This window comes from Ursus maritimus, unplaced genomic scaffold, assembly GCF_017311325.1.
Source record: "Ursus maritimus isolate PB19 unplaced genomic scaffold, ASM1731132v1 scaffold_8, whole genome shotgun sequence".
Classification (NCBI taxonomy): domain Eukaryota; kingdom Metazoa; phylum Chordata; class Mammalia; order Carnivora; family Ursidae; genus Ursus; species Ursus maritimus.
This window is the reverse complement of record NW_024426996.1, coordinates 53,581,264-53,600,194: the sequence shown is the minus strand read 5'-3', so window position 1 is coordinate 53,600,194 and position 18,931 is coordinate 53,581,264. Positions and strand designations below refer to the sequence as shown.

The 18,931-nt window shown below is 38.4% G+C and overlaps 1 pseudogene; it reads left to right on the top strand.

The window, feature by feature from the left end:
- The first annotated feature begins 17,462 nt into the window (after window positions 1-17,462).
- On the top strand, window positions 17,463-18,091 carry LOC103672771 (annotated as a pseudogene).
- Window positions 18,092-18,931: the final 840 nt, after the last annotated feature.

Below are 18,931 nucleotides of genomic sequence, written 5' to 3'. Positions count from 1 at the left end.
TTCATGAAACTCATTTTCAAATATATATTCAGTTCAGTGTCCAATTAAAAATGAAAAATTGTTATCCATTTCTTATCACTTATTTTGGTGTTTTTAAAATGAGATAGGTTCTTTCACATATGCATTTAGCAAATATGATAGAGAGCCTTCTGCATCCCGAGTACTGTTTGTAGAACAAAATTAAGTCCTTTCTCTCATGCGTCTTAGGTTACCTGGGAGAGACAGACAACAACTAAACCATTGTATGTGTCAGATTGTGGTAAACAATATGGAGTAAAATGAACCAGGATGAAGATGATAAGAGGAGTGGAAACATGGGAAATGATACTCTTTTATAGAGACTGGTTGTCAGAAAATGTGTAATTTATAAACTATTATTAAATATGGATGTTGGAAAGTTATGAGTTAAAAAGGGACAGGAGGAAAAGCAGATAGCTCAAGAGATCCCATTTTGATGGTTGAGCAAGAATAGCAGATTTGGCATGTTGTATTAAACTTATTTCAAGGTCTTAAGAGAAAAAAACTTGAATTTGGGTGTTTCTTGTAGTATCGGTGCCTTTAGGCAACATTAGTGAATACATAAAGGAGAAAAACCAAGAAACTATATAAAAGTCTGGGACAGGCCTCCTTTCTCTGTGATTTTTTTTTTATTTGTGTTTATGCTAAAGCCCTGTGCAGAATTCCTCTGGTCTTTCCCCCTCTCCAATGCATTCAGGATACAGTGGCCAGAGAATTCTCCATTATTTTTTATACTTTGTTCTCAACCAGCTCAAAAATCATCGCTGTCATTCCATGGAGTCGAGCAGTAAAACTTTTAAATATTCTAGCTAGGCTGGTCTTGATTAGGCCAGAGTTTTCCAGTTGCCAGGAATTGGGGGAAACCAAGGGCAGGAAAAGTGAAATGTCACTGGGGTATCTTTTGAGTGTGATGGAATGGATGAGCTGGGTCATTTAGTTGTACAGCAGCAGTAATTACAGACATTTGTAACAGTGTGTGACAATGAGGCTTTCCATCATGTCATATCAACAGTTAGGTCTTGAAAAGGAAGCAAATTATTGCATGATCATCTGCCTCTTGTTGATATGCAGCAGGGGGTTAATGCTCAGACTCCCCTTCATATGTTGAGAACATCTGTAGAAAAGGCAGCTGGCAGTACGGCAGACCACAGAGAAGCGCAATCAAGTTTTAGTTTCAACCCAAGCGAAATTAGAGATGTCAACCAAATGTTTGCTATTAATCTATATAGCCTGATTTGCATCTTACTGTACCACATGTTACTGTTTCTCCCAACTGGCATTGCCTGATCATGATAATTTGAAATTTACTGAACATCAGCAGTGAACTCAGCAACATGCAGAACATAATGATGGGAAAATTGCATGGGCAGAGACTTTAGGCAGTGCTGAAAAGCAAGCAAAAAAATAGGGACAAAAGTTGATGCAAAACATTTTATTGGGAATGACTCCCTTTATTACCCTACAGTGAACTTGAAGAAATAATATTAAAACAGGAAGAGTGGTTTCAAGAAAATTTTAAAGGTGAAAAAACAAAAGTAAGCTTCTCATTCTGTCAGGAGAGAAGGCACGTTGCCCGGAGCAGCTGTGAGACCACACTGTTGGGTGTGACTATGATTCTTTTCAATAAGTGCAGGCACATTAAGACAGGCATATATTTGAGAACTAACTTGGATACTCATATGAGAACTCTTCTCCCTGTGAGTTAGACACTTCAGAAGAATGGAGAGTTAATATTATATTAAAATTTCCATTTAATTCAGTCTCATTTTCTGTAGCAATCATGGGGTGAACAGCATAAAAATCAAATGATCTTCAAGTTCCAAAAAATGTGGAAGTCTCAAAGATGGATGAATGATTTATTTATTCAAAATTACATTGGATACACATGTAAATCATTCCTCATTGACACCATGTCATTAGAGCATGAGGTGGACTCAATCATTGATTTTTTTCCCAGAAAACTGAAATGTATTTCATGCTTATTGAAATAAGTAAAAGGAAAGCAATAGAGTGGGTAATGCATCCCAGAAACAATGCTAAGTATTTTGTAGAGTTTAAAATAATCTGACAGTTTGGATTTTAATTTTTTTACATTGCAGAAGAAAAAATAGAGCCAAAGATGAGTTAGGTTGGTAAAAGGAAGAGTTAACATTTGAATCTAGTTCTGCTAGCACCAAAATTCACACTCTTTCTACTTACACCATCATCCAATTCAAATAATAAAAACTAAAAGCAAATATTTTTATAAAAAATTGGTTTAAGTAACACAGCTTTGTCTTTATAAGAAGTAAGAACATTGTCCTATGGGCATAATTAACTGTAGTGTTTCATGGCATGGTCAATGTGTATGTAGACTGGTTTATCTCTAAAATAACATTTTTATAAAACTTTACCTCTAAGTAGAGTAGAAATATAATTATAGGGGTACCTGCGTGGTTCAGTCGGTTAAGTGTCTGCCTTCAGCTCAGGTCATGATCTCAGGGTCCTAGGATGGAGCTCACATTGGGCTCTCTGCTCAGTGGGGAGTCTGTTTCACCCCCTGCCCCTCCCCCCATTTGTGCTCTCTCTCTCTCTCTCACATGCCCTCTGTCTCTCAGATAAATAAATGAAATCTTCAAAAAAAAAAAAAAAAAGAAATATAATTACAAAATCACAGCAACTTTGGGTTTCCTTTAATTCTAGGCAATATTAACTTCCTGTTAATCATTACATGGAATCTGTACACAAAGACCATTTTCCTGCCGTGAGGTACTGATATTTTCACCAGTGTCATTGTATTTATAACAAATCAACTCAGTGTTTTACTAACCCCTTTAATAAGGGGTTAGTAATGGGGCCTTTTGTAAGATTTACTTATTAATTTGATATTCAATCCACGGGGTTGAGAGTATCAGAGATAATTTCATGGTGAAAATTATTAAATGGCACACGGCTATTTCTTTGGCTATTCCATTCTGGGAGTAATTGGGGGTTTTACGTTTACATGAGTTACACTTTAAAAAAGTGGCATAGGAATATTTTTAAACTTATTAGTGATAAAGAAGGAAAACAGCTATTGACAAGTGAGGATAAGCACTCACCATATGGATTCTAACATTTTAATTATTTTGTTCTTTTTCTTTTTAAAGCAACTCTTAGTGGTAATAATTTTTCCACTAATTAAAGACCAGCTGCTACTTAGCAAGCTAGACACCCAATTAGGAATCTGAAACCTGCTGAACAACCTTTACCGCCAGCCAGCTAGCTGAATCACCTCCTGTCACTGGCATGGAATTGATTACTTTTTGTTTTGTTAAATGTGTGCTGTTGTCACACAAAATGGATCTCTAGAATGTTTTTCTCACAGAAGAGTTGACCAATCTGACATCCCATTCAATCTCATTTTTTGAACAAGCTTGAGATCTATAACAAGGTCCTTCATCTATCTTTGTAAATATAATTATGGAATAGCTGTGGGGAGTTATATTTTGCAGAAAAAAAAAAAGGAAACTTGAAAAACAGAAGGTAACCACTCACCACAGTTCAATATTACTTCATGATTGAAAATGAGATAACGCTACTATGCAAAGGCTTTTATAAACTCAGAAAGAAATTACCAAAAAAAGAGATAATTATATTTCCACATATAATGAAGAAGCTTTGTTTTGAATGTCAGTGATTTTCTTTTTTGCCTAAGTATTCCTTAAATAATGGAATGAATGGCATTCAGATATATTATCGACAAATTTTCAAAATACAGTTTTATTGTATGCACCAAGTTTTTCTTGAGAGTTCAAAACAGTTCATATTGCAAAACAGTCTTCCAAATTTCTGGAAGAAGTACACACCCAGGAATTATATTATTGGAAGGTTTAAAATAAAATATAATACTCAAAAAATTGTTTCTCACTATTTTAAATAGTGCTGGTCAAAATTGAGTAAATAAATCAACTTGAAATTCAGAGATCATGCATGACAAATTAACATTCTTTAATTCATAAAGAGAATTCTGAACATTTTCTAAGAATTGTCAAATGCCTGGTGAATCCCCAGCTGTTAGACAACTTAGAAATTGGCAATAGGATAGTTTATGAGTCACACTTCTCATTGTATTGAATAATTCTTAATGGCTTGGAAGAGCTAACGCTATTGACGGGGTGTCAGACACGACACAAGAGGTCCTACCATCTCCCACTGCTTCCTCTGCTGTGGCAGCTTTCTGCAGCTCTGCTCCTATGCTCTAAGCACAGTGGGTGCTCAATAAACATTGTTTATGGGCTGCCATTACATCTGCTGTGAATGAAGCATCCAAGGATCCTCTGGCAGCAATAGCAAATGGTGAGGATGTCTATTGGGCATCATGGGACTGGAAGTGTTAAAGCTCTCAGCAGGTTCTAGCTCTGACTCCACAAGCCCGGAGTTGGTTGGAAGAGATAGCATGAGGAGTGGCAATCTAGAGCATATTCTGGCTCTTTCTTGGGTGCAGGGTATAAGTGATATTTAAGATATGAGTTATGGTTGAGCCTTCACCAGGGTGCCTCCCAGGACAGATGCTGTGGCCAGAAGGCACTTTCTTGAGCTGAGAATTTATCTGCTAAAGCTGACTATTGCTTACCCTAGAAATTGAAATTGTCTTTGTCAGATGTGCCAGCAGGGAAAGCAGTGGTAACTGGAAGTCAACTTTTATTCTGTAATTCTTTAAATCTCTATAATGCTGTCATAGCAATTTTCTAGAAGAGAGGTCAGATCATGTCACAATAGTGCTTAAACACTTTAATTACCTTCCATGACTTTCAACATCACATTTAGGGTCTTCAGCGTGGGACACTAATCCTCTGAACTGGCCCTTCCCTACTTCTTTTAAATTTCTTGTCTGACCCAGATTTCCTTGAATAATATATTATCTATTAAGCATGTAGAATTTGCTAGGTGTTCTGCAATGTACTTTGCATACATAAGCTCACTTAATTCTCAAAATAAGCCTATAAGTACTATATTATCATTACAAGTTTTTAAAGATAAAGACACAAAGAGGTGAGGTGATTTGTCCAAAGTCATGCAGACAGTGGAAGTGAGATTCTAACCCAAATCCTTGCTCCTGGCCACCATGCTACCTCTCACAGAAGCCCATCTGATTGCAAACCTCCTTACCTTTACATTGGCTCTTCACTCCATCTCGAATGCCCATTTTCATGGCTGATGGAGCTCAGCCTTCAAGACTCAGCTAAATAATTCCTTTCCTTATAAAGTACTCTGACACTTCAAAACAGAGTTGCCTACTCTCTCCTTTTTACTAATACTAGACATTGGTTAAAAAAAAAAATACCAACCTAGCCACAGAAAATAGCTACCCCTGCCACCACAACAATAGCAATAATAATTACCATGTATCTATGACTTACTATGATGCTTATTATGCACTTAGCATTACCTTATACCAACTTCCGTCCCTACCATAGCACTCCACAATATCATGGTATAGCCAGGCTAGGTGACTTGCCCAAGGACAAGTAGATAATGGATGACAGAGCCAGGATCCAATTCCAGATCTGCCTATGCCAAATATGGGATACCTTGTGAGGAAGTTAAGAATTTTAAGATGCCCACAGCAGAGCATTAAACCAAGTGGGGGCTCTTTTAAGCATGAATACCCATGTGAATGCCCTGAATGCCTACCCATTAAGTCAGCCCTGGCAGGAACCACTGGAAACACCACTAAGTAGTTACATATCAAATTACTGTAGGTTACTGACTTCAGGACCAAGGTATACAAATGTTGAACTATTCTTGCATTTCCAGAATAAATTTCACTGGTGTATGGTGTACTTATTATTTTTAAGGTGATGCTAGATTTCACTTGTTAATGTTTCATTTGTAATTTTACATCAACATGCCTCCATGCTATTACTATCAGTATGCATATTAAATTTAATATGCTTCATTAAAAGCATTTTAAAAATTTTCCCCTGGAAAACATAAGTAACCTTATGATTATGATTATCAAGTCTCCACAGAGTAAGAATTCCTCATGAAAACATCTAGATGGGGTGCTATTTTAAGTTGTGTTTCTTTAAAAAGTGTTGTTCTTTCATAGGAATAGCTTGGTTTAACTATTTCTAAATAGATAAATTAGTAAATTTTCTAGTAAATTTTATTTTCACTGTATATTTTCCCTTTATCTAGGTTTTCAAATATATTTGTATGGATCCATACAGTAATTTCTCATAGTTTCCCTAGAATCGTTTCTGTTGCAGTGGCTATGACCTTTTATCATTTATCAACTTGTAAATTTGAACTTTCTCCTTTTCTCTTTTTATTAGGTTACCTAGTGTTTTTGTCTATTTTATTTTTTCTCTCCAGATAGTTAGTCTATTGAATTGTTTACTCAATTTTTTTATCTGTCACTAACACTGTTCTTATTTTTTTTTCTTAAAACTTTGCATTTACTTTTATTTTTCTCACACTTGCTCTTAAGTTTGGATGTTTCCAATGCTTTATTTTATCTCCTGGTTTTTTTCATTTTTTTTTAATTTTACAATTTTGAATTCTATTTTATCCTCCCCTCTATAGTTGTATAACAGAGACTTTCCCCCAGATTGAAGGGCTATTTTTTCTTATTATTGATTCTAGTTTCATTGTATTATGATCAAAGGATACTATTTGCATCATTTCTACTTTAAGGAACTAATAAGGCATTCTTTGTTACTTAAATAAAAATTAAATGAGTGCTTTAATAAGATATCACCATCTCATTATTATGATATAAATATTTTGTATTATAAACACATGAAGTTTCTCTTTTTTTGGCTTTTTAGGTTTCTAATTCCAGTTAGTTAACATACAGTATTATATTAGTTTCAAGTGTAAAATATAGTGATTCAACAGTTCTGTACATCATCCAGTGCTCATCACAAGTGCACTAAGGAATCCCCATCACCTGTTTCACCCATCCCCCCACCCACCTCCCTTCTGGTAACCATTAGTAGTTTGTTCTCTAGAATTAAGAGTCTGTTTCTTGACTTCTCTCTCTCTCCCTCTCTCTCTCTCCCTTTATTTTGTTTCTTAAATTCCACATGAGTGAAATCATATGACATGTGTCTTTCTTTCAGTTATTTCACTCAAATTAATACTCTCTAGCTCCATTCATGTCATTGCAAATTATATACACACACACACACACACACATCTTCTTTATCCATTCTTCTTTATCATCAATGAATGGACACTTGGGCTGCTTCTATTTCTTGGCTATTGTAAATAACTTTACTATATACACAATGGTACCCTATGTATCCCTTTGAATTAGTGTTTTTGTATTCTTTGGGTAAATACCCAGTAATATGATTGTAGTATCATAGGGTAGTCCTATTTTTAACTTTTTGAGGAAACTCCATGCTGTTTTCCACAATGGTTGTACCAGTTTGCATTCTTACCAACAGTGCATGAGTGTTTCTTGTTTTCCACATCCTCTCCAACACCTTGTGTTGTTTCTTATGTTGTTGATTTTAGCCATTCTGACAGGTGTGGTGATATTAAGCATGTAAAGTTTCACATCTAAACATATACCAACACATATCAATAAAATCCACTTTAATACAGTCCTTTTGATCTACTATATCCCTACTTATTTTTGTTTGCTTGATTTTTTTCTGGACTGAACATAGTGTTGTAAAGGTTAAAGCCTTTCTGTGTTTCTGTTTATTTCTCCTTGCACCACCTGCAGCCTCTGCTTTATGTAATTGTGTTATTTACTGCATATTCGTATTTTATATCATCCTACATTTTGTTCTGTAATATTTTAAGATGTTCATCATCTAATGCTTTTTGGCCTGAATTCTACCTCATCTTGGATTAGGATGAAAACCTCTGGTCTCTAGTTAGCTTCAGTTTGTTAATATACATTTGTCCCAGATACACTTACCCATCCTTCTATTTTTAGTCTTATTGAACAACTTTATCTTACTGTGTTGATTTTTGGTTAGTAAGACAATTTAAAATGTTCTGTATTTTAATAGGTGAATTAAGCACATTTGATTGATGTAGTTGTTCTTAACTGGGGATAGCATTTTATATAAACCCTTTGCTTTCTGAATGTCTTTTATTTTCTCTTTTTCAGTTTCTTCCATGATTTATGAAAGTTTGAGGTCTTCCTCCTGAGATTGCCTTTTAAATAACATCTTTAATAGTGTCCTTAGTCCACTATCCCTTACTTAGTTCTCTGCTATTTGATTTACCAGCTTATAATGCTATCCACTGACTCCACATACTATTTTTTTAATGTTTTTTTATTATATTATGTTAGTCACCATACAGTACATCCCTGGTTTCTGATGTAAAGTTCGATGATTCATTAGTTGCATATAACACCCAGTGCACCATGCAATACGTGCCCTCCTTACTACCCATCACCAGTCTAGCCCATTCCCCCATCACCCTCCCCTCTGAAGCCCTCAGTTTTCTTCTCATAGTCCATAGTCTCTCATGCTTCATTCCCCCTTCTGATTACCCCCCCTTTCTTTATCCCTTTCTTCCCCTACCGATCTTCCTAGTTCTTATGTTCCATAGATGAGAGAAATCATATGATAATTGTCTTTCTCTGCTTGACTTATTTCACTTAGCATTATCTCCTCCAGTGCCGTCCATGTTGCAGCAAATGTTGAGAACTCGTTCTTTCTGATAGCTGAGTATACTATTTAAGTAAACACTGCTGAGTTTATTGTAATTCCTTATCTACCCTTTCTCCTTTTTATAGCATTATTACTTTTTAATGTCAAGGCAAACAACAATTCTATTCTTTTACCTTTTACTTTCTTAGACATACAGTTAGATATATTCAATAGTCCCTCTAAATGTTTTTACCAAAAATTTCATAATCCACTCCTGGTTGTATGATGCCCAATTTTTTGTATATTATATTACTCAGAAAGAGCTTTGGATACCATATTCCCTGAGTTTTGATGTATTTAAATCTGTGTTTCTATAACCATAATACTTAGCTAGAAATATAATCCTTTCTTTTTTTTTAAAGATTTTATTTATTTATTGACAGAGAGAGACAGCCAGCCTGATATGGGGCTCGATCCCAGAACTCTGAGATCACGCCCTGAGCCAAAGGCAGACGCTTAACGACTGAGCCACCCAGGCGCCCCTAGAAATATAATCCTTAAATCACCTATTTCTTTCTTTGAAGCTTTTTTGAAGTTATTGTAGTGTTGTCTTCATTTGTATGTTATTGTCAAAAATTCTGAGGTCAAAATGATTTTTCTATGTAAGTGACTTTTGTTTTGTATTTTGCTGATGTTCTAGGGAAATTTGTTATCTTTAAAATCAAATACTTTTACTATAATATGTCTTGGAGATGACAAATCTAAATCAATTTTTCCAGATACACTAGGTATCCTTTTATATGTCACTGAAAGTCTTTTATTTACATGGAGTTTTCTTGGGGAATAGTTTTAAACATTAATTCTGTCACATTGTTTTGTTTTTCTTCTGCATAAAATTCGAGTATGCATATGTTGAATGTTGTTTCTTTTCTTCATTAAAAATCACTATTCTCTCTAATCCTTTTTAGCTATTTCTTTAAGGTTTTGTTTTCTTTTTTTGTTGTTGTCATAAGTATATACCTACCTTGCCTAAAATCCTTTATTATATTTTCAGTTGAATCTATACTAGACTTCTAATTTAGTCTTAATTGCTAAGATTACTTTGTCTTTTCCTTAAATGGTTGCTTATGTTCAGTATACTCTTATTTATTTCCCACTTTGTCATTTCCCAGGGGTTTTTAACCTATTTCTATTCTCCAACTACCCCCACCCCCACCCCCAACATGCTCTGGATGAGAGCCCTGCACTGAGCCCTTCATGGGATCTCTGTGCCCGATATTCCTGCCTTTCTCTCTGTGGACCTCATCCCGAGCTGCAGTCACCCACCCTCTCTGCCTCTGACCCAGATCCTAAACTGAAAATTGCAACCTGGATCCCAATTCCACTTGAGCGACAAGGGATTTCATGAGTCTTTCTTTTCCCAATACCAACAGAATGAACTGGAGGATCCCCAAGTTCTGCTATTGGCCAGGGCTTGGATGGGACCCAAATACACACTGAGAGGCCCACAGGCAGGGAGGGAGTTCAGCTTCCCGGTGATTTGGGATCCATCACCCCTCTTACACCATTTCCCTAAAATTCTTGCTGTCTGGAGGGTCATTAACCATGGGGAAAACTTGTAGATAAAGGAATCAGTAGGGTGAAATCCTGCTATCAGTATTCTTGGCTGTATGAATAAAGTCCTATTTTTTAATGTTCCTGGGCCTCAGTTCACTCCTTGTGAGCTGATGCTTCTTAACCTCAGCACTCACTCTTGGGTGATGTGAGTACACGGCATAGAAGATAAACAATTTTAAAGATCTGTGCCCCTTACACCTGTTTCTCTGCATTTCCTGAGTCAAGTTGATAAAAAGTTATTTTACTTCTGTGTTGGGCAGATCCCACTTTCACAAATCTTTCTCATGAGCAACTTTTGTCATCTACTTACACATGTACAACCTGATTTGCACTCTTCTAGCAATGACTAGAATAACTAGTAATGCAGGCCCTTGCACAATATTGCTTATCCATGAAGAATATAAACTTTGTGAGAACTCAGTTGGCTGATGGGTCACTAAAGGGTCCCCACCATCTTTAGCTGGGGTAGAAATAAACATTTGTAGCTGGGGGCAGGGTTGGTTAGGAAACACTACTTTTGTGTTAAATCCCTGCCAGAGGCTGACAGCTAGGACTCATAGGCATGGGAGATCCAACCTAACCTTCACTGACATGCTTGGCTGTAGGCACATCTGTCCAGGTCTGCTGCACCACCACAAGGGCTCAGAGGCCCTCCCCCCAACCCCTGGAGCAATGTCCTCTGTCCACTAAACCCCTGTAAGGAGGTTTTATCTGAACACCAAAAGCAATATAAGTGGGGTGTCCCTGAGAATGTATTGCCATTGTCCATGGGAAAGATCCTTAATAAAAGGACTATTTTGATAGCAGAGTGAAGAAAACTCAGCTAGTTCCACTGTCTTATAGAGGCTGGGGTTTCAGCCCCTCCTGTTTAACTAGAAGCTGTCAGTGAAGTTAAAAGAAAATTCAGAAGTCAGGAATGTGCACTTGCAGACACGAGACAATCTTTTATTTATTGGGGGTATGCAGCCCAGAATCCTTTGAACCCCTGTGCTAGTTGAAGCCAATCACACCTTCTCCCAGTTATCCATTTAAACACTAGTATAGGTACAGCTGAAGGGACTTGGCAGATGGAATAAAAGTCCCAGTCCTTGAATTAATCAAAAGGGCTACTGTCCAGAATTACCCTGACCCAATCACGTGTAAGATTTATCACCTGCCCCTCTTTTCAGTGAAGGCTACCAGGACCCAAAGAGAAGATCGGATGTATGTCCTGGATCACAGATCAAGTGGGGATGCGAAGGAACAGTACTTATATTAAAAACCAGGGTACTGATGCCCAGTGCCCACTGCCCACTGTGGGTGGTGGCCAATTTCTTGACATCAGGGCCAGTTTCTGCCTTTAGGGCCTCCAACTCCCCTCTACACTGATATATTCACTGCCAGGAAATGTGTCAAGCACTCTTCTGTTCTCTACTCTCCTATCTTAGCCTCTCCATCAGTTTTTCCTCTCAGTCTGGCTAGAATGTCATAACCTATCCCAAATGCCATTCTCTCTCTACTCCAGACTCGTGTTTCCTGAAGCCTTGATCTTCTCCCTAAAATATTTCTTTTGTTACTAAAGATCCTGTAGTGATGCCCTGTTATCTACTGGTACAACTCCACTAGTTCCAGTGCTCAGCAAAAACTCCTCTTGGATCCCACTCATACCCATGATTTCTTTCTTTTTTTTTTTTTTTTAAGATTTTATTTAAATTTTGACAGAGAGAGAGACAGCCAGCGAGAGAGGAAACACCATCAGGGGGAGTGGGAGAGGAAGAAGCAGGCTCCCAGCAGAGCAGGGAGCCCGATGCGGGGCTCGATCCCAGGACCCTGGGATCACGCCCTGAGCCAAAGGCAGACGCTTAACAACTGAGCCACCCAGGCACCCCCATGATTTCTGACTTCTCCTCCTCAAACGTCTTTTCTGTTGACAGCTATTATTACCCAGGAACACTGATGTCATTACATACCCACATTCCTCTCCATTCCTTCTAGATTCCCTTTCATTCCAAAATGTTGTCTGTATGTATTTTCCTAAGTTGTATTTCATGTTGGTAATGAAAAAAAATCTTTAAAATTAGTGATTTTCTATCAGCCCACAAGTTTCCTTTCATATCCTTGAAAATAGAAGCAGCAAGAAATCATGGTGAATAACACATCCCTTTATAAGACCAATATTGACCTTGAGGAGGAAAGTCAGGGACCAGGGCAGAAAGATTTGCTCCTTGTTTATGGAAAGGTCCCTCCTGAAGTCTAGTCGATTGAACTCTCTTTCTCTTTCTCTCTCTCTGATTGTCTTCAGCCTGGGAAGGTGGTGTCTCTTACAGCGAGAATCACTGTGTGTGTTTGTCTCCATGGCTGTGTCTCCTCTGGCATCTCAGCTCTACATGACACCACTTAGGTAGAAATTGCCATAGTTTCTGGGGTGCCTGGGTGGCTCAGTCCGTTAAGCATTCCACTCTTGGTTTTAGCTCAGGTCATGATCTCAGGTGAGACTGAGCCCCACATTGGGCTCCGGGCTCTGCAGGACTCTGTTTGGGATTCACTCCTTCTGCCCCTCCACCCACTCCTGCATGTGCACAGAGTCTCTCTCTCTCTCTCAAACAAATATTTTTTTTACAAAAAAAGAAAATGCCATAGTTTCTAACATTTCTCCTTTCTCAGTCTCCCTTATTCCATAATACTTAATTGTCTTTATGTTTCCTATTGTCACTCAGCTAGAAATACTCCATTTTTACCTTGGAAAATAAAATACTTCCTGGGATGCCTGGGTGGCTCCGTTGGTTAAGTGTTTGCTTTCTGCTCAGGTCATGATCTCAGGGTCCTGGAATCAAGCCCTGGGTCAGACTCCCTGCTCCCTCTGCCTCTCCCCACCGCTTGTGCTCTCTCTCCCTCTCTCTCTCTTGCTCTCTCTCTCAAATAAATAAAATCTTTTTTAAAAATGATTTTAAAAAAGTAAAAATAAAAATAAAATACTTCTTAGTCACTTTCTTGGCACATCAGAAACTATCACCAGCCCTCACAGTCATCCATAATTTTAACCTGTGATTTTCCTTCACACAGGAACACCCAGGATCACTTTATACTTTCATTAACTTCAAATACTTTTCCTCCCAAGATTCTACCCTGTTGCCCTTCTCATTTCAAAATTTATCCAAGAAATTTCATAGATGAATGTTTTACAAAGACACGATGAAAGTTTCTCCTAGCGGCACCTGGCTGGCTCAGTGGGAAGAGCATGTGACTCTTGATCTTGGAGTTCTGAGTTCAAGCCCCACATTGGGGTGGGGGTAGATATCACTTATAAATAAATAGATAAACTTTTTAAAAAAGAGAAAAGAAAGTTTGTCCTAAATTAGAAGATTTTTCCCTAAGGTTTAAAACTTAATACTCAATTTCCTCATCTTTATAAAGGCAAACAGCACTAAAATTGTGTGAAATTATTTCCTTTAAATCCACGTGCTCACCTGTGTAAGTGTCAGATCCCAGGAAGTCTTTCCTAGATTAGACCCTAGTCACCTGACTCGGACCCCAGAGATTCTCCTAGAACTACCAGCGTTTTGTCAGGAAGCAAAAGAAAGCCTTCTGTGCATCAGATCCTTTTTAAGAGGAATTTCTCCACTTTGATGATACATTAGACCATCCAGAAACTTTCAGAACTCCTGATGCATAGGTCCCAAACTTCATCATCAAGTTTGAATCTCTGAGAAGCTACACTCATCAGGATCGTCGTCCTCAGGCAATTCTAATCTGCAGCCTGTATGGGACTCACAGTTCCTGAAGTCTCCACCTTCCTGGAGCAGAGTGGGGTGGGTATGGACGGAGCAGCCCCCGCACTCAGCTGCAGCTCATGGCAACACACACACTGTTCCTCTAAGGCAGCAGATCTCAGCCCAGGCTTCGTGTTAGAATCCTCAAGGTAGTCTGTCAAAAACAAATGCCCAGGACCCGGTCCAAAATAATTAAATCTGAATCACTGGGGTTGGCCTTTGAAATGCCTTCCAGCTGATTCTACTGTAGAATCGGGGCTGGGAAGCTCTTTTACAGGTGAATTCACTTGCAGGCAGCACCCATGATTTTGCTGAGTTTATAAACTAGGGGGAGAGATACACTTTCCTAGAAGTTAGGTTGACCTGTAGAAAGTGTCAGTCAAGGCTGAGGACAGAATGACAGGGAAATACCTCTGAGGAATGTCGCTGTCTGGGAAGGCCTCTATGAACGGGGTGACTCCCAGGGACCTAGGTGAGGAGTATGAGCCACTTGATGAGAGCACGCATGGGGGATGGGAAAGGAGCAATCACGTCCACTCCCTTAAATAGCGGCCGGACCTCCCACCCGCTTCAATGGCTGCCAGAAGCAGAGAAGGGTACGCGCATTTCAACATTCTGGGAGCTCCTGACACCCCTGAACTCCGGCAGGGCAGAGAAAGCACCACCTCTCTGCAGGCTCTTTGGCTGCAGAGAAAACTCAAGAATAAAAATGAAGGTGAGTTGGAGGGAGCCTGCTTCCTGGGTGTTTGTGGGAGGATAGCTGGGTTGTCTTCATTTTACTTCATAAACATTTTACAGCCGTTTAAAATTTGTGCCCTGAACTTCTCTGTTCTTTACAAATACGAACTATTTTCACCCTCACAGCAAGCCTGATAGAAGGTGTTATTACTATATTCACTTTACAGAGAAGGAAACCGAGGCACGGCACGGTAATTACCTTGAAGGGGATCCACAGGTGTCATTTCAGAGCTGAGAATAGAAACCCAGCACTGTGGTAGCTTAACAGCTGTCCTATGCCACTTCTCAACTGTTCGGTGGTACGTCCCTTCACAGATTCCTGATTTTAAGGGAATTATGTGTCTGCTTTGGTATTTTATCTTAGTTATTATAATTTTCAACTCTGGAAGTTCCATTTAGATGTGTCTTCCTATTATCTCGTTATGCTCCTATTTCCTTTTATGTTTAGCTATAGAGAGTCCGTTTCTTATGCCTGTTTCAAAGTCCTTCTATACCAATTCTACGTCAGGGGGTGGTGTTGGGTGTCTATTGATTATTTTCCTGCTGGTGGTGAATTGTATTCGTTTCATTGCACACCTGGTAACTCTAGGTAAAGAAACCAGCATTGTGCATTTTAAATTGAGTGTTGAGTATTTTCTGTTCCTTTAAATGAAGTTGGGCTTTGTTCTCTGATGCCGTTACTTGGAATATTGATGCTTTCAAGAATTGTTTTGAATACGTGTTAACTGAGACTGGCACAGGCTTCAGTCTGTGTATAATTTGGCCCCACTGCTGAGGCAGTTTCTTCAGACAGCTCTATTTCAATCCCTTTGCACTTAGGGTCTTTGCACTCTGGCTGCCTACGACACAGAGTCTTCCCAGCCTTGAGTGACACCAGGGAACTATTTATATTCTGAGTATTTGAATATCTGCTTCAAGGTGTTTTTGTCTGCACAATGGTTGATTTTGAAGACAAAGTTTCACCTAAAATTAAAGATAAGTAATTCTTAGCCTGTCTTCATAGAGATGTAAAACCAAGATTTTGTATAGCTAATTAGTATTTTTTCCTTAAAAGTTAAAAACTATTCTGACCCTTGTTAAAACAGTACAGGACATTTTATTCAAGACAGTAGTAGTAGAGAGATTGAGCTCCAAATAAAACAAGTAAAATAGGGGATGAGGGTATCAAGGGAAGGGATAAGGAACTTGACCACATATTAAGGGTGGGTAAATCTCACTAAATTGGCTCAGCTGTGTTCCTGGTAAAGGCAAGCCAAAGTCAATTCTCCCTTGAGAAAAGGGACCAAAGGATCCTAACTAAAGTTTGGTTAAGAAGACAAACAAATAGAAAGGTATGGGTTGTAAAAACTAACATTGTTAAAATGTCCATATTACCCAAAGCCATTTATAGGTTCAGTGCAATCTCTATCAAAATTCCAGTGACCTTTTCTACAGAAATAGAAAAACACTCCTAAAATTTGTATGGAACCACAAGAAATCCCAAATAGTCAAAAAAATCTCGAGAAAGCTGGAGATGTAACACCACCTGATCTCAAACTATATTACAAAGCTGTGGTAATCAGCATGGTACTGGTATACAAATAGACGCATAGACCAGTGGAACAGAACTTAGAGCCCAGAAATAAATCCTTGTATATATGGTCAACTAATCTTTGGCAAGGGAGCCAAGAATACTTAATGAGGAAGAGATAGTCTTTTCAATAAATGACATTGGGAAAACTAGATAACCACATGCAGAAGAATAAAATGGACCCTAACTTATACCACTCACAAAAATTCACTTAAAAAGGATTGAAGACTTAAAAATGAAAACTGAAACCATAAATCTTCTAGAATACCTAGCAAAAAAGCGTTTTGACCTTGGTCTTGGTAATGATTGTTTATTATCCACAAAACTAAAATAAGTGGGATTACACCAAACTAAAAAGCTTCTGCACAGCAAAGGAAATCATCTACAAAATGAAAAGGCAACCTACAAATTTCCAAATCATGTATCTGATAAGGGGCTAATATCCAAAACACCTAAAGAAGTCCTACAATTCAATAGCAAAAACATCCGATTAAAAATGGGCAGAGAAATTCAATACACATTTTTTAAAAGACCCACAAACAAGCAACAGGTACACGAAAATGTGCAACGTTACCAATCATCAGAGAAATGCAAATCAGAACCGCATGGAGATATAACCTCACATCTGTTATAATCGTATTATCAAAAAGACGAGAGAACAAATGTTTGCAAGAATTTGGAGGAAAGAAAAGCCTTGTGCACTATTTGTGGGAATGTAAATTGGTTTAGGCATTAGAGACAACAGTATGGAGTTTCCTCAAAATTAGGAAATAGAAATACCATGATTTAGCAATCCTTCTAAATACATAACCAAAGGAAGTGAAAACAGGTTCTTGAAGAGAGATCTGACCTCCCATGTTCCTTGTAGTATTATTCACAATAGCCAAGATATGGAAGTAACCGGAATGTCCATCAACGGGTGAATGGATAAAGATGTGGGGAATGTGTGTGTATATACTTATATGTGTACAAATAACATTCCATTGTATATACACCCACATATATACCCATAGGCCATAAAATGGAGTGTTATTCAGTCATGACAAAAAAGGAAATCCTGTCGTTTGTAACAACATGATGAAACTTGAGGGCGTGCTGCTAAGCAAAATATCAGACAAATACAGTACGGTGTCACTTACACCTGGAATATATAAAAGCCAAACCCTCCTGCCCAGTGCTGCCAACATGGTGTTCAGGTGCTTTGTGGAGGTTGGCCAGGTGGCCCACATTGCCTTTGGCCTTCGTTCAGGGATGCTGGTTGAGACTGTAGATGTTTTTGTTCAGAACAGGCCTTTCGTTGATGGACCTTGCACTCAGGTAAGGAGACAGGCTTTGCCTTTCAAATGCATGCAGCTCCTTGACTTCATCCTCAAGTGCCTACACAATGCCAGTCAGAGTATGACTAATAAGCCTGGCAGAAGGCAGATATCAGTACAAAATGGGCAGCCACAAGTTGGGCCAAGAAGGTTAAGACCAGAGAAAGGAAAGCCAACATGGCAGCTTTTGATCATTATAAAGTCATGAAGGCCAAGAAAATGAGGAACAGAATAATCAAGCTTGAAGTTAGGAAGCTATAAAAAAGCAGCTCTCCTGGCAGTTTCTCCCAAAAAAGCACCCTCTGCTAAGGGTGCAGCTGCAATAGCTGCTGTAAATGTTACCTGCAAAAAAGATGGCTGCTGCAGGTAAGAAGGCTCCAGCCCAGAAGGTTCCTGCCCAAAAGCCATGGGCCTGAGGCAGTGTCTCCAAAGGCTCAGAAGGGTCAGAAAGCACCTGCTCTGAAGGCATCTAACAATTTCTTATGCATAAAAGCATAAGAGGCTATTATAAATAAGTAATAAAAGTTCTTTTCTCTCTCTCTCACACACACACACACACACACACACTAACACGCGTGCGCCTGCCAAACTCATAGAAACAGTAAGACCGGTGGTTACCAGGAGCTGGTGGGTAGGGAAAAATGGGAGATGTTAGTAGAATGGTATAAGCTTTCAGTTATAAAATGAGTAATCTCTGGGGATTGAAAGTACAGCATGCTGATTATAGTTAATAGTACTATATTATGTACTTGAAAGTTGCTAAGGGAGTGGATCATAAATGTCTGACAACAAAAGAAGTAGTAATTACTTGACATGATGGAAGTGCGAGCTGACGCTATGATGGTAATCATTTCATTATATGTGTATGAAGTCAACATGTATACTTTAAACTTACACAATATTATATGTCAATTAAATCTCAAAGCTTAAAAAAATAATGTTTGAAGGAGGTAGTCTGTTAAAACCATCAAAAAAGTTAATTTTTACTTTTTTTTTTTTTAACGATTTTATTTATTTATTTGACAGAGAGAGAGACAGGCAGCGAGAGAGGGAACACAAGCCGGGGGAGTGGGAGAGGAAGAAGCAGGCTCCCAGCGGAGCAGGGAGCCTGATGGGGGCTCAATCCCAGGGTCCTGGGATCACACCCTGAGCAGAAGGCAGATGCTTAACAACTGAGCCACCCAGGCACCCCCTTAATTTCTACTTTTAAAGACAATGTCACCTTTTCATTCACAGTAGACAACAGAGTGCAGAAAGAAAATACCAAGAGTTATAATAAAGATGGAAAATTGAACTCTAAAGGGTTTAAATAATATAAGAAACAATTTATTACTAAAA